General features: G+C 52.1%; 1 protein-coding gene across 1 annotated transcript in view; it reads right to left on the bottom strand.

The window, feature by feature from the left end:
- ACAN (aggrecan) overlaps positions 1-12,945 on the bottom strand; it is a 68,929-nt gene extending 55,984 nt beyond the window's left edge. The window contains exon 1 of the mRNA XM_070775099.1: positions 12,603-12,945. The gene's annotated coding sequence lies outside the window, so the exon portion shown is untranslated. The remainder of the gene's footprint in view (positions 1-12,602) is intronic.
- Between the last annotated feature and the right edge of the window lie 1,808 nt (positions 12,946-14,753).

The raw sequence follows: 14,753 nt of genomic DNA, 5'->3' as shown, positions 1-14,753 counted from the left end.
GAAATCTGCTGGGAAACAGAATTTTCTTCTGTCCCAGTGTTCAACAGACTCTGGACCCACGGTCTTTCTAGCTCATGGCTCCCTCTCCTGGAGGTGTCCCTGAATCTGCCAAATAATCCCCATGAATCAAGGGCATGATGTGCAGGAATAAACAGGGCTTTACACATACACCCTGAAGGACGAGCCCCAGACTGAGGGACAAGCTCTGTGGCTTCTCTTTCTTATGCTAAATGTCAGGGCCTGGTCTGAGAAATTCTGCCTTCTTTCTAGGCAGAGTGTAGGAAACCATGAACTTTACAATCAGATAGTCATGAGTTCAAGTTCTGGAGTTCAAGTTCTGGCCCTACCACTTAACACTGTGCCTCGGTTTCACTATCTTCTATCCATGGGATTCTCCAGGCAAGAATACTGGAGTGGGTTGCCATGACCTTTTCCAGGGGATCTTCCCTACCCAGGGATTGAACCAGCGTCTCTTACATCTCCTGCATTAGTGGGCAGATTCTTTACACTAGCGCCACCTGGGAAGCCCCTCTATAAAACAGAGATAATTAAACCTACATGTGTGTGTGTGTGTGTGTGTGTGTGTGTGTGTGTGTATAGCTCGATTCAGGTAATGAGAGGGCATTTATACCCTATGGACTCCACTTGCCCAGCCTCTGGTTAGCATACAGCACTGACCTATTGGATCACTTATTTAATCTGCCTTTCCTGATAGCAGAGAAGGCAATGTCACCCCACTCCAGTACTCTTGCCTGGAAAACCCCATGGACGGAGGAACCTGGTGGGCTGCAGTCTATGGGGTTGCTAACAGTTGGACACGACTGAGTGACTTCACTTTCACTTTTCACTTTCATGCATTGGAGAAGGAAATGGCAACCCACTCCAGTGTTCTTGCCTGGAGAATCACAGAGATGGGGGAGCCTGATGGGCTGCTGTCTATGAGTTCGCACAGAGTCGGACACGACTGAAGTGACTTAGCAGCAGCAGTTTCCTGATAGAACTTCCTTTACATCTTACAAATGCAAAAAGTGAAAGTGTTAGTGGCTCAGTCATGTCTGACTCTTTACAACTCCATGGACAGTAGCCTGCTAGGCTCCTCTGTCCATGGAATTCTCCAGGCAAGAATATTGGAGTGGGTATTGGAGTGGGTAACCATTCCCTTCTCCAGGGAATTGTCTGGAGCCAGGGATTGACCCAGGTCTCCTGCATTGGTGTATTCTTTACTGTCTGAGCCACCAGGAAAGACCTACTAATGAAGCATAGATCTAAAATATAACAAGAGTCAATAAAGAATGCTATGGGCTGAATTCTGTCTCTCCCCTTGCCCCAAAAGGTATGTTGAAGCTCTAACCCCCAGTACCTGTGAATATGAGCTTATCTGGAAATAGAAGCTTTGCAGATGTAATTTAGTTAAGATAAGGTCATTACAGTGGTTCAATAGGGCTTGCTGTGGTTTCCAGGTATGTCAGGAGGCCTGCGCTAGCTTCAGGGTGCCTGGAAGCATAAGGTACTTGCTGCATCTCTCTGGTCCCTTCCTGCTCTGAGCTGTATGACTACTTAAGAGCATAAGTGGGCAGGAAAGCAGCTGATCAACTTCATCTTGGGCAAGAAGAGGCAATCACACGATCATCCAACCCACTGACTCAAAATTCAGGTTCTGAGACACCAGGAATGGGCCCGGGGAACATTCACAATGAACAGCAATTACTGCTTGAGTGCACTTGCTCTGTGCCACACACCTTGGTTTAGCTATGTTATCTTACTTTATCCTTCCAGCAACCTTATGAAGGGAGAGTCAATGTACCCAATTTACGGATAAGGAAACTGATGCACACAAGACTAGTCAACCCTGGTGAAGTCACACCTCTGGTTGAACAGGCCAAACTGGGCCCAGAGCCCTTCAACCTGACTCCACCCCTGGAAAACAGTGGCCTGAGGGATTCCTTGATGAGTCCAGGTGTTAGATGTCATTAGGAAGGACGCTGGAAATAAAATGTAAGTGACAATGCACTGGACCTCCATCACAAAAGAGAGACAAGATGGACTTGGAGTTCAAGGAAGGCCCACAGTGGGTGGGGCCTGAGAGCACAGAGCTGGAGGGGAATACTCCTAAGTGTGGATGGTGAAGGCTGAGAAGAGCTGCCCACTGAGGTCTTCAGAATCATGAAGACGCTGAGCTGCAATGCCAGGGGAAACCTTGTCTTGTTCTCCATCCTCTTCCCTGGTGCCTGGCTGGCCGTCTAAAATGTCATGGGGAGTGCTGGGACCCTGCAGCTTGAAAGAGGTACTGGAAATGCAATAAAAGAGCCCATGACCCATGATGGGTAGCCAGTGATAGAACCTGAGGCTCCAAAGGTGTTAGGACCTAAAACAATGTTTATTTCTAAAAGTAGCTGCTCCTCACGATGTTTGAGTCAGCATGAATCATTAAGGAAAGCTTGGAAAGAGAGCAGCCATTCATCTCCTCAGCTGGGCCCCTCTGATGGCAGAACATCAGCTCGCCGGGGTGACTACGCAGAGTCCCTGGGTCCTGGCCGGGGTGGGTGGGGCCGCTGAAGTGGGCGGGGCAGGTGGGAACTGCCCTTAGACAGCTGCCATGTTCAGCAGACAGACCGCTGGGAGCAAGAAAATTGGGCCCTCGTCCCAGCACTGACAGTCACACCTCCAGGCAGGACATATATTTTTCTAGGTTCTGGCTTTCACATCTACGACAAGAGAAAGATGCACCATACAATGGCTTTCAGAAGACATAAGATCTGAGTTGTTCTCATAGAATCTGATGCCGACTCCCATAATCATTGCCCCTCTCAATTCACTTCTGTGGCCTCTGTGGGGTGTCAGAGACACACAACTCCTATGCTGACCCCCTGGAGGATAGTTTGAAAAGCACTGGATAGAAGTCACTCGGCAGACTTTTAATTAATTTTTTTGGCCATGCCATGTGGCACGCGGAATCTTAGTTCCCTGACCACGGATGGAACCTGGGCCCACGGCGGTAAAAGTGCGGAGTCCTAACCACTGGACCACCAGGGAGGTCCCACTCAGCAGACTTTTACTGAGCACCTACTGTGTGGCAAGTGTTTTCCATGTGTTGGAGATAGAAGACAATCAAGATAGACAGGGCTTCTGGTCTTGGAGGGGCTGGGAAGGGGGCAGACAAGCAGAGACGAAAACAGCCAAGCAGAAACTTTCAGACAGTGATAAGCTGCAAGGAAAATACGACAAAGGGCTGCTGGAGTGTGGGGTTGAGGGTGTCACGTTCTGTATACTGGGTGGCCAAGAAGGCTTCATTGAGGAGGGGACATTTGGACCCGAATGACCAGAAAGAGCCAGCCACACAGAGCCCTGTGGGAAGGGCATCCAGGCAGAGGAGCCCAGGAGGGCAAAGGCTCTGAGGTGGGAATGAAGTGGGAGGACAGTGGCTGAAGAGGCCAGCAGGAGGCCAGTGGTGGGTGAGGGGAGAGTGTATCACGGAGACCAGCTCCTGAGGGCCTTGGGCTTTATTCTAAGTGTGAAAGGACCACACCGCTAAGGTCTTCTAAGAGCCTCGGCAATCCCCAGAGGGCAGAGGAGGGCCTGACTGCCTGGTGCCTGCATCTATGGGTAGGTTCCTACACCGACACAGGCTTCTTACGGTGACTAAGGAGTAGTCCAGACTAGTGGCCAGTGTCCAGCCACTGCAGTTGCCTGAGCCCTACCTGGTGCTTATCAGAGTCTTGCTGACCCCTGTGGGTGAAGCCCGGGGTGGGGACCCCTGAGGCACTGAGAGAGCAGAGGGAGCTCCTGAGAGCAATGGAGGGTGAGGAGCCTCCTTGACCAATAAAGTCACTCCAGTCCCCCGATGGGGTGACACAGCAGCCCTCTCCCTATGGAACGGGCAGGAAGGACTCAGGTTCTCTCATACCACGGGGACCTTCTCTCTTAAAATGTCAACAAGCTATAGCAGAAGTCATGGCAGGTGGGGCACAGGCAGCAACTGAAATCCAGAACGAGGCTGCGCCAGGGGAATGAAAGGCTGAGGTAAAGGGGTGAAGAAGCACCCTGACTGGGCTGTGTGGACCTGGGGAGTGGGGTGATACCCACAGATGGAGTGGTGAGGAAGGCGGACAGAGACAGGCAGGGAGACAGGGCACCTCTCTGCTAAGCTCTGGGGCTGCCATTCCCGGCGGCCGGCGCGGGGTGTGCTATTCACAGAGACTTCCAGGAGACTGGCGCCCCCTGGAGTCAGACGGCAGGTAGAGCACACTGGGTCAGGCCTGCAGCCCAGGGGAGGAGATAGGGTGTGGGTGTGTGTGCTGGAGGGAGACCAGCCTGGTCTGGAGACAGAACCCTGTTCAGAGGCACAAGCCAGAGGAGGAGCCAGGGCTCCACCCTCCAGTAAACCACACTGAATGCTCTACCTCTCTCTCTCCTTTTTTTTTTTTAATCTAGGGGAAAAAAAAGAACTAAAACGAACTCCCAGCAAGACCAGTGTTTAAACAGAAGGTGGCAGGTAGGAGGTGGAAAAGGAGAGGTTGGGTCCAGCTTTGCTCAGACGGTAAAGAATCCTCCTGCCATGCGGGAGACCTGGGTTCGATCCCTGGGTCAGGAAGATCCCCTGGAGGAGGGCATGGCAACCCTCTCCAGTGTTCCTTGCCTAGAGAATTCCCATGGACAGAGGAGACTGGCGGGCTACAGTCCACAGGGTCGCAAATAGTTGGACATGACTGACTGATCAAACACAGCAGTGACTGTGTTTGAGGTTTAGGGCTTTAAGCTCTCCTTGGTGGGGTCCCTCTTGTCCTGGGTTGGCCGCCGGGGCCCTGGTGCTGCAGCTTCATCCCTGCCTCAGCATCAGATCTGGCTGACTGCCTAGATCAGCATCTCCAGGCCGAGAACCTCACTCTGCTCTAGGGAAGAAGAGTGCTCTGGTCACATTCAATGTGAGGAACTTGATGGTGATTTCCAATGCTCATTAGCACGCTGAGAAGTCCTACAAGAAAGGGGTACTTTTTATTCTGTTTAACCCTTGGGGATGAGCTTTTTTTTTTACATGCAATGCCTATTGACATCTCGGGAAAGAATGTTCCACTTTGGTGAACCCAGGGCTAGCTTCTTCTGACTCTAGAGCAGAATGTACTTTTACATTCAAGTACACTAAATGTACTTTAATCCCAGGTCAAGGACAACTGTATAATGAAAGAATGGTCCCTGTCTCAGGTAGGAGAGAGGATATGTGAAAGTTTCTCAGTTATGTCTGACTCTTAGTGACCCCATGGACTATACAGTCCGTGGAATTCTCCAGGCCAGAATACTGGAGTGGGTAGCTCTTCCCACAGGACAGGGGAGGCAGGCCTCTACTTTCTCATTACTCTAAAGAACAAAGGTAGGGGCAGAGGCTGTAGTTCTATCTGCAAAAAAGGGAGGACAAGTCATACCAAAAGGTAGGGCTAGAGGGAGGGGCTCAGAATCAAATGCAACAAGAGGAACAGTTTTGGGCTTTAAACGAGGGGTTCGGACTAATGGGACTGCATTAGAATCACCTGGGGAGATTTTGAAAAACACAGATGCCTAACCTGCCTCCCCGCAACAATCTCTGGGGAACCCCTGTTTCTCAAAAGCTCCTCCAATGTTTCTGATTCTAGGGACAGAGATTACCTCTGGTGACAGCTTCTAGGCCCCCTTTCCAGTGTCTTGTAAAACAGACAAACATCTGCTGCATCCCTGAGTCATCTTAGAATCCAGGTGTTCCTCTGAGCCATTCGGATAAGCAGGTCAAAAAGAGGGGTTTGGGGAGGAAGGGAGCACCCCTGGCGGGGGAGGGAAGTAGTGGTGGGAAGGTCAGGCCAAGATCCAGAGTTTGTTGGGGAAAATGTGGCCTCCATTCCCCCTGGCTTTGGACTTTTCTCTACTAATAGGTTTTCTTCCCCAAAACAACCCTGAGACCAGCAAGGACCCTGGAGGGACAGAGCCAGAAGGAGGCCCAACGGTGGGCGATGGGTGGTCCCAGGACACAGTGTGTCCACAGGTAGATGTGATGGCCAGTGTTTCTGTGTCCTAGCACCTCCTGTTACTGGTTTGAATGTGACATGTGACATGGAGGGAGGAGCCTCAGCAGCCTGGTTAAAACCACGACTCTGCTAAGAGCAGCCTGCGCCCCCTCCAAATCCAGTGCCCTCCCCTCTTTGGGACTCAGTCTCCTCCCTTGTATGATGAAGGAGGCAGGGGATTTTTTTTTTTTTTTTCTGGCCATACCTTGCAGCATGTGGGATCTTAGTTCCCTGACCAGTGATTGAACCCATGTCCTGTGCTTTGGGAGTGCAGAGTCTTAACCACTGGATCACCAGGGAAGTCCCAGGCAGGTGATTTAAATTCTCCCTAAGTCCCACTGTGCTCTGAGGCTTCATGATTCTGAGAAGGCTCAGAGAAATGTGTTCTGGCTCAGTCCCTCAATCATGTCTGACTCTGCAACCCCATGGACTGTGGCCCATCAGGCTCCTCTGTCCATGGAATTTTCCAGGTAAGAGTACTGGAGTGGGTTGCCATTTCCATCTCCGGGGGTTCTTCCCGTCCCAGGGATAGAAACCGCATCTCCTGCATTGGAAGGCAGATTCTTTGCCAGTGAGTCACTTGGATTTCTCAAATCCACCCATTTGGTTAGTGGCTTTTAGTTAGGCCTTAATTTATTTCAATTCCATGTGAGTGACAAATGGTCCCATTTTAAAGAAGGGAAAATGGAGGTATTCAATGACATGCCTGCACTGAGATAAGTCTCTGGGTGCCTGATCCTGATTTGGTCCTCTTTTCAGTTCTGAGGTCCCATTCCTACCTCCCTCTCCCCATGGGGATCCAGCTCTTGGGGATGTCCCAGCTCAGTGGTTGTATCTGCAGTTCCCTCTAGAGGGAGCTGTTGCCTGGTGCAGTAACCTGACCCTAGTAGGCAGTGGGAACCACAGGTCCTGGTTTCTGGCCTTCTGGGGATAGATCAGCAGAGTGGAGGATGCCCATCTGGGTATTGTTGGCACTTTCCTTGTCAAGAATTGAAAGGAGTTTATAGAGCAACGGTCCACTGGTTTGTTCATTCATTTATTCATTCAGCCTGTCTGTGTGTGTCCAGTCCTGGCTTAGATACAATGTACACCAGATACAAAACCAGCTTGGGCTTCACAGGCACCCCCACAAGGCAGCTTCCTAGACAGTAACTTCTCACTAATCTGGACCTGTGAAGGCAGGCCTTAGTATCTCTATTTTACAGATAAGGAAACTGAGGCTCAGAGAGGTGAAGCAATTTCCTCACATTGCACAGCACAGTTTATGTGACTCCAAGTCCAGGGCGCCTCACAGTGGAGAATGCACACCCTGGGCTTCTTGCTGAAGCAAAGCCTTCCCCATCTTCTCACCCCTTGCTGAGACCTATATGTATGAGGAGGAGGAGCTGACCCCCCACCCCTGCAAGCAGAAGGCATTACTATGGCAACCGTGCTCCAAACAGAAACCTTCTTGGACCTCGTAATCACATGTCTACACCAGCTGATGCGGTAACTTTCCAGAGTGGGACCTTTAAAAACCTCAGATAATAATAACAGCTGCTATTTATTGTACTGTATGTCAGCTCCTTTATTTGCTTTATCTTGAATTCTCTCAAACTATCTCACAAGCCCCATTTCATAGGCGCAGAAACTGAGGCTCAGAGCAGATGACTTGCCCAAGTGCTTGTAGCTAGGATTTCAACTTGGATCTGGGCCACCAAAGTCCAAGTTATCTCTACTTTACCTCTGTGGTCCTGGCTCTTTTTTTCATTTGTTGTCTGCTCTTACTCACCTGCCACACTCTCTTTTCTTGCCCTCCTACCCCCGGCTTACTTTCCTGCTGTTAGACACAGTCGGACATGGCCTGACCCAATGGCTAAACGACAATCTGGAGCAGGGTTTCTTAATCTCGGCACTATTGACATTTGGGGCTGGGTAATTCTCTTGTTGAAGCAAAGACATTGTCCTGTGCATCATACATATTCAGCAGCATCCTTGGTCTCTGCCCACTAAAGGTCAGCAGACAGTATCATTCCTCTCTCACAGTGACAACACTAAGTGTCTACAGACATGACCAAATATTCCTGGGGTGCACAACAGCCCTCCAGTTTAGAACCACTGTCATAGAAATGAGGAGTCAGGGTCAAGTTGATTATAACCTGCCTTCCCCATTAGACCATGGGCAGCTGGAGGGCAGGAAGAGCGAACTGTTTGATGTACTGCTGTGTTATCCACACCTACTGTAGTGCCTGGCATGTGGCAAGTGCTGCTGAAAGAATGAACGAGTGAGTGAGGTTTCCATGAACATGGTATGTTTCAGGATGAGGGCCTGAAGGGTGACGTTCCCATCCGGATCCTCATCGACCTGCAGGGGCTGGTGCACAATACCTTTTCCTTTTTAGGCCTCAGTCTCCCTTTGCCATCTCTTAAATGAGGGTCCTCCCTGGCCCTGAAGCCCTGGACATCAGTGGTCTGCAAACTGCCACGTTCCATCTCTGAGGCCCAGAGTCCAGGGGCTGAGAAGAGTCTCAGCCCTGGACAGAAGAGAGGCTGTCTCCCCACAGGCTGGACACTGAGATCTGCCCAGTCTTGAGTTTCTCCTTCTTTATCCACGCTCCTCAAGTCAAATCAATTACAGAGAGACAGGCAAGTGCTCCCCCCCTTGCCACACCCCCCCCCCCAAGACCCCATGCAGTAGAGGTGGCTCCTTTTCAGAGTGTGTGTCTTAAAAGGAAAAACATGTAACCTCAAAGGTAACCAAATATCCCGATCGTGGTGCCCAGCACCACACACCCCAAATCCACCTATTCATGAGTTTAACAAAAAGCTTCTTTAGGGTACACTGTAAGGCCATTGAGAGGGAGAAAAGTCGCCTCTTACACACCCAGGCCAGCCCGCAGGGCCGCCCTCCCAGCACACACACTCACACACACACATACTCGGGCCGCTTACAAGAAGGCTCTGAGTTTTTAAAAGTAAACCCTACCGTTTCCGCTCTTGCCCTGGATTCAACTTTTGAAAAAAGGAACTGTTTTACCGGTTTCCCTACAAATTCCCCCTTTTTCTGGTCCTCCCTTTGCCTCAATCCCGTGCCCTCCCCCGAACCCTACTTTCGCCCCGCCCCCAGCAGCTGATCTTTTGCAGCCCCTACCCCAGCTCCCCAGGGCAGATGCCACACAGACAGCCTGGCCTTTGCCCCCTGGAACAGGGCTTTCTTAAGGGGGGCAGTAAAGCTCCCATCAAATATGATGGGAGCATGGCCAAGAGGTGGCCTGGTGAGAGCAGGAGAGGACAGCTCCTGTTTCAAGATGTGTTCCCATCCATAGATGCCCCCTTCCCTTTCCAAAGGCAGCCAGCTAGCCCTGTCCCCTTGCCTGCTCCACTTGTAAGCAAGCCTGTCCTCTTCCTTGAACTTGCCCTTCACTCCCACCTCCAGCTTCCATCTTCCAAGATATTTAAGGGTCTTGTTCCTACAAGTGCAGCAAGGATGCCCCAGTGCCTGCCAGCTGGGGCCATGAGGCAGGAGTTTCTCAGAAACGAAACATCATCCGGACCAGAGGCTTTCCAATTCTTTTGATCGCAACCCGCAGTGAGAAATACATTATGCAAATACCAAATTTGTGTATATTAATGCATATACACGTAGATTGTCAACACAAATATGCTTCTGTAGAACTGCAAAGTATATATCAGAAAGCAAAGTTTCTAGAAGCAATACTTACCTTTGCAGCATGGGAGACACTATTCCTATTTCATTAAACTGCCACTAAACTGGTTTCAAAACTGGCAGTTGGACAACTTCTGTGCTAAATGTTCTTGTGGGAACAGACTAAAAATGACACTCCTAACTGGGGCCCATGGGCTTCCCTTGGCTCAGCTGAGGTCCTCCTAGCATCTAACAAGAGGGGCCTTGAGAGGGACCAGGTTCTAGAAGGGATCGTTAAAAAAAAATCCACATCAAAAGTTGGACACATGGTCTTTCACTGAGACAGATTTGGGACCCTGGGGTGGAGGGAGTGGCTAGAAACCGCTAGAGGAGAGGAATTCAGGTTTGTGGTGTCTGCTGAGAGCTGAACAAGGCATTATATTATGTCTTTTAATCCTCACAAAAATCCCCAATTGGAGGTTTTCCTCCCCTTTTTAGAAAAAATAAAACTGAGTCTTAGGGAGGCTAAGTAAGATAAAGTCATGTGGCCAGTAGCTGGCTGAGCTGGGATTCGAACCCGGGTCTGCCTTGGCTGGCATGCTTCTCAGCCACATGGCTCTTCTCTACCAGCTCAGGAGGTGAGCTCTGTCTTGAATTCCAACTCTGACTGGGGAGTCTGACAGGCGATTCTGGGTCTGTGAGGATGGAGAAACACCCCAGCTCAGCAGGTGGGGGTGCAGGCTGCCTGGGATGGGACTGTGCGTGTGAGAGAATGACACAGGCAAAATGTGTGCATGGGTGTGAGGAAGGGCTCAGACAGCGCAGTTTCTCATCCCTCAAACACACAGGCTCCCCACCCAAAGAAGTAATAATATATGTTTTCCCCTTCTGAATTCTTAGCTGTTGAAAAGGGCTTTCAACAATAAAAGGGCTTTCAATAATAAAAGGGCTTTTTATTATCTGAGGGCTTTCAGATAATAAAGGGAGAATCCCAATTTAAGTATGAAATTCACTGAAAATTTCTAGTGAAAGAAAACCTTCGACTTTATATTAAAATCAGTAATAATAATAATATCAAACAGCTTTGCATGCTTGTCCGGGGGCAGGCACTTTGCCAAGAGCTTTGCTTGGGTCACGTCAAACCTTCCGTTTACAGAGGACCCGCTCTGGGCCAGCACGGAGCACAGAGCCTGGTACCTAGGTGGCGCTTGCAGATATCAGAATGAATGAATGTACCCGGCGTTGAACTAGAAACTGCACAGAAGTACAACTAATTTAAACACAACTCTATGTCACCTGAGGAATTCCAGTATTTCTCTGAGAGATATTTTCTTCCTTTTGAATATTCCTTCATCCAAAACTTTTTAAACTGGAGAGATCTTTTGTTTTGTACTTTTATCTTTCAGGTTACAATCATCATTTCCCCTCACCCCACGTTCTCACCCCTAACAAGACTTTGCCTTTTCTCTCCTATTGCCTTTCCATTCCTGGGTAGTCTCTTCCTGGCCCAGTGATTGACAGGTCAACACTCTTACATCAAACTGAGCCTTGTCAGCCCCTTTGCCCAGGAGCTCAGGCAACCTGACTGTCCTGTCTCCTTGGCAACCCTTAAGGCAAGGAAGAAAGAGAAGGATTTGATCCCAGATGTCTGGACCCTTCAGTCAGGACTAATGATCGATAGATTGTGGCCTCAGAAAACCTACATTCTAGTCCTACCCATGCCCCTTAGTCATTTCTGGAATCACTTTCCCTCAGAGATGAGGGTGTTTCCAAGGCTCAGGGTTCCCCCAGACTGTCAGACACCCACCCACTGCAGCATCCAAGACCTGAACCATCACACTAACCCAATTCAGCTTTGCATATTCCTCTCTTTCCTCCTGGCAGCCAGCCACTCCCACAGTATTTACGCATCAATCAAAATGCACAGCCCTGGGCTCCTTAGTGGTGAAACCCTCGAAGAATCCCATCAGAACCCCGCTTATGACTGCAAGGAGGAGAATGATGAAAAAGTTTGGGTTGGATGCTGTCCCCTTATAAGAGACAACTCCCACTCCTACAGTCTGCTCTAGCCTAGGACATGGGTTCCACTGACATTGACAACTGCCTACCCAACCCCAGGGGTAATGGGGGTTACCCCATCCTGCTCCACCGTCACTGGCTTCTCCTGTAGGGGAACCTAGAGATGGAAAGGCTACCTGTGGCCCCGGGTCCTCATCTATCCTCTTCTTCCTTGAGGAATTCTCCTCCTGGGTAGCATGTTCAGAGCACTGCTCTTGGCTCTCTTGTGGGCAGCTCAGGCGCCCTGTCCCAGGTTCTGCCAATTCCTGCCGGCTTTTTCCCCACCTCCAGGTGCCCAGTGGCCAAGGAAGTGGGACCAAATGGGGGAGTTCTCTCAGCCTCTGCTTAGGCACCTGCTGGGTACCTGGCACAATGCCTTGTCATTTCATTTAGTGTCTAACCACTCTGCTGTCAGGAAGCCTCCTCTTTCCCCTCTGACAGAGGACAGGCCAAGGCTCCGGAAAATGAAGCATCTCCCCACCCCTTTCAACTCAAAAGTAGCCCAGCGGGATTGGGACCCACAGTTCTCTGACTCTGAAGCAGCTACTCTGTCCATTACGGCTCCTCCCAGACCCTCGGGCTTGAAAACAGACGGGAGTTTGGAGCGAAGGCTCCTTTGCTCTCTCTTCCTTCATTCTGGGGACCGGGAGCAAGAGCCCCCCTCACGTGTTCCCTAGCCCCATCCACGCTGAGTCTGCAACAGCCAGAAAGTTTGCCCAAGTCCATTGCGGACGCAGCGGGTGGACGTCGGGGGTCCGCAGCACACGCCTCCGGGGAGAGGGGGAGACCGAGGCAGCGCAGCCTCCGGCACAGAGGGGGAGCCACAGCACCTCCCCCGGCTCGCCAGGCGCGCTGGGAGAGCCTCCCTCTGGAGGGCAGGAGACGGTTACCTTCAAGAGTTGGGCTTCCTTCTCCAAGAACTTCAGTCCCATACACTTGGCGAGACAGCGGGGCTCCTGGGGCCGGGATGCCCGGGTCTGGCCGCGCCGCGGGGGAGACGCTCTGGGCGGGCGCTGCGCACCCCTCCTCCTGCCGGCGTCCTGTCCGCAGGTCCCCTCGGGCGGTGGCCGCAGTGGCGGCGTCTGGGTAGCGGAGTCCCGGCCGGCCTGGGGAAGGGATGCTGAAAGGCGCCCGGAGCCCCCTGACACCCGTGTCAGATGCCGGCCGGCGAGGGTGCTGAGAGAGAGACCTTGAGCAGCGCCGCGCGCGTCCTCAGCTCTGCGAGCCCCTCTGGAGCGGCGGGAAGGTAGGTGGGCGGGCGGGCGGGCGGGCACGGCGCGCGGTGACACATACATAGGGGCGGGCGGGGGAGGGGAGGACCCCGGAGGGGGCGGGGGGGGCGAGCGCGAAGGGAAACCCCACCCCCGGGGGACCCGAGGGGCGGCCGACAGGGGGAGGGGAAGGCAGAGGCTGCTGGAGCGCGCTGGACCCCGGCTCCGGTCCGGCGCGCAGCGGGGGAAGCCGCCCGGCGCGCAGGGCGCGAGAGGAGCGCTCCCCACGGCGGCGCGGCCCCAGCAGCCCCGGGGCCCGCGGGAGGACGGCGGCGCGGGAAGGGCTGGAGGGCCCCGCGTCTGCAATGCGGTCGGGCCGCTCCGCAGTCGGAGGGGGCCCCGGAGGGCCGCACCGGCACTGGCAGTCCCCGGCGGGCTGGGCTCCGCGGCCGCCGCGGCCGGACCGGGCTCCCAGGCGCGCGCGCAGGGTCTGCGGCTGATGCTCCGCAAGATGCGATAGCGAGGGGCGCGGCCCCCTGCTCCCCGGCCGCGCTCCGGAAGGACCCTCCTGGGGAACTGGCTGAAAGTTTTTGGGGATGGGGTGCTCCGAGAAGGCAGGCGAGTACGGAGGGGCAAAGGAGGTTAGGGGACTGCGAGGAGGCATGCTAGGGGCTGGAAGCCTCAGCACCAAAGGCTGAGGGTCTTCACAATCCAGGAGAGACAGACAAGGATATATTTCAAACGGAGCAGGAATTCTCCAGTAGCTGCAGACACCCCCCTCCTTAATTTTGATTCCAGGCAAAAGAATAAAAGAACTAACAGCATTTGAAGACCTTCTGTGAGCTGGTTGCTTAATACACATTAATATCTCATTTAATTTTCCCAAAGAGCCCAAGGAGATACATATTACAACTACTTTACCTCCCGCAAAAAAAAAAAAAAAAAAAGTGAAAACTGAGGCTCAGAGGGTGATGGAATTACCTCTCAAGGTGGGGTCTGAATTCATACCCAAAGTCACACTCTCTTTGCTGCTATGCGAGCTGTTGGTTCAGCCTCAGCACTTTTGGGGGACGCAGGCTGGCTAGTGGCCTTCAGCATCCTTAGGGAGGAAACTGCTGGTGACTGACATAAGATTTAGCGGCCTTGGTCAGTGTGGTAGAAGCCGCTAGACCCATCACTGGGTAGGGACTGAATGGAGAAGCACAAGGGGTGGGATCTTTGTGGGCTGCCCAATACGGAGATAATAGACCCAGTTTTTCCTCGATTAAAGGGGGCCAGACTGCCTCAGTTTCCCCAGTGTGACTTCTCTAGAATTGTGTGGATACTGGCCCTGACCCAGCACATTCTCTGGAGCTGCCCCCACCCCGCCACCCCTTCCCTGCCCTGGGCCTGAGGAGGGTGTGGTGACCAGTCCATCCACTAGTCCTGGGAGCTGGGGCTATAAGGCGCTCCATTGGTTGCCGGCTCTGACTTCATCTCTGTTCTACCTGAGTCTGTTGGTTTTTCTGAGTCAGGTATCTAAGTTGCAGAACACTTTGAGCACAGCTGACAAGATGGTGCTCAGAACTCCTCACAGGCAAACAGTGTCTTTGGGATGAAATCTGACTAGTTACTGACCTCAGTGTCCAGACCAGAGGAAATGATCCTTCTAGAAAAAAGACAATCCTTAAAATTCAAACAGGAAGGTCATGGATTCCCCCTGTCAGTATTCACTCAGCTGATGCTCTCTGGTGAGAACAAACCATACCCTCATTTGTGAAATGGGTCATTTCTGACAGATATCTCAGGACAGGTGGGGCTAGTGAAAGTGAAAGTGAAGTTGCTCAGTTG

This window comes from Bos indicus, chromosome 21 (assembly GCF_029378745.1).
Source record: "Bos indicus isolate NIAB-ARS_2022 breed Sahiwal x Tharparkar chromosome 21, NIAB-ARS_B.indTharparkar_mat_pri_1.0, whole genome shotgun sequence".
In the NCBI taxonomy this organism is placed as follows: Eukaryota; Metazoa; Chordata; class Mammalia; order Artiodactyla; family Bovidae; genus Bos; species Bos indicus.
The sequence above is the reverse complement of the archived record's forward strand: the minus strand, read 5'-3'. Positions and strand labels throughout refer to the sequence as shown.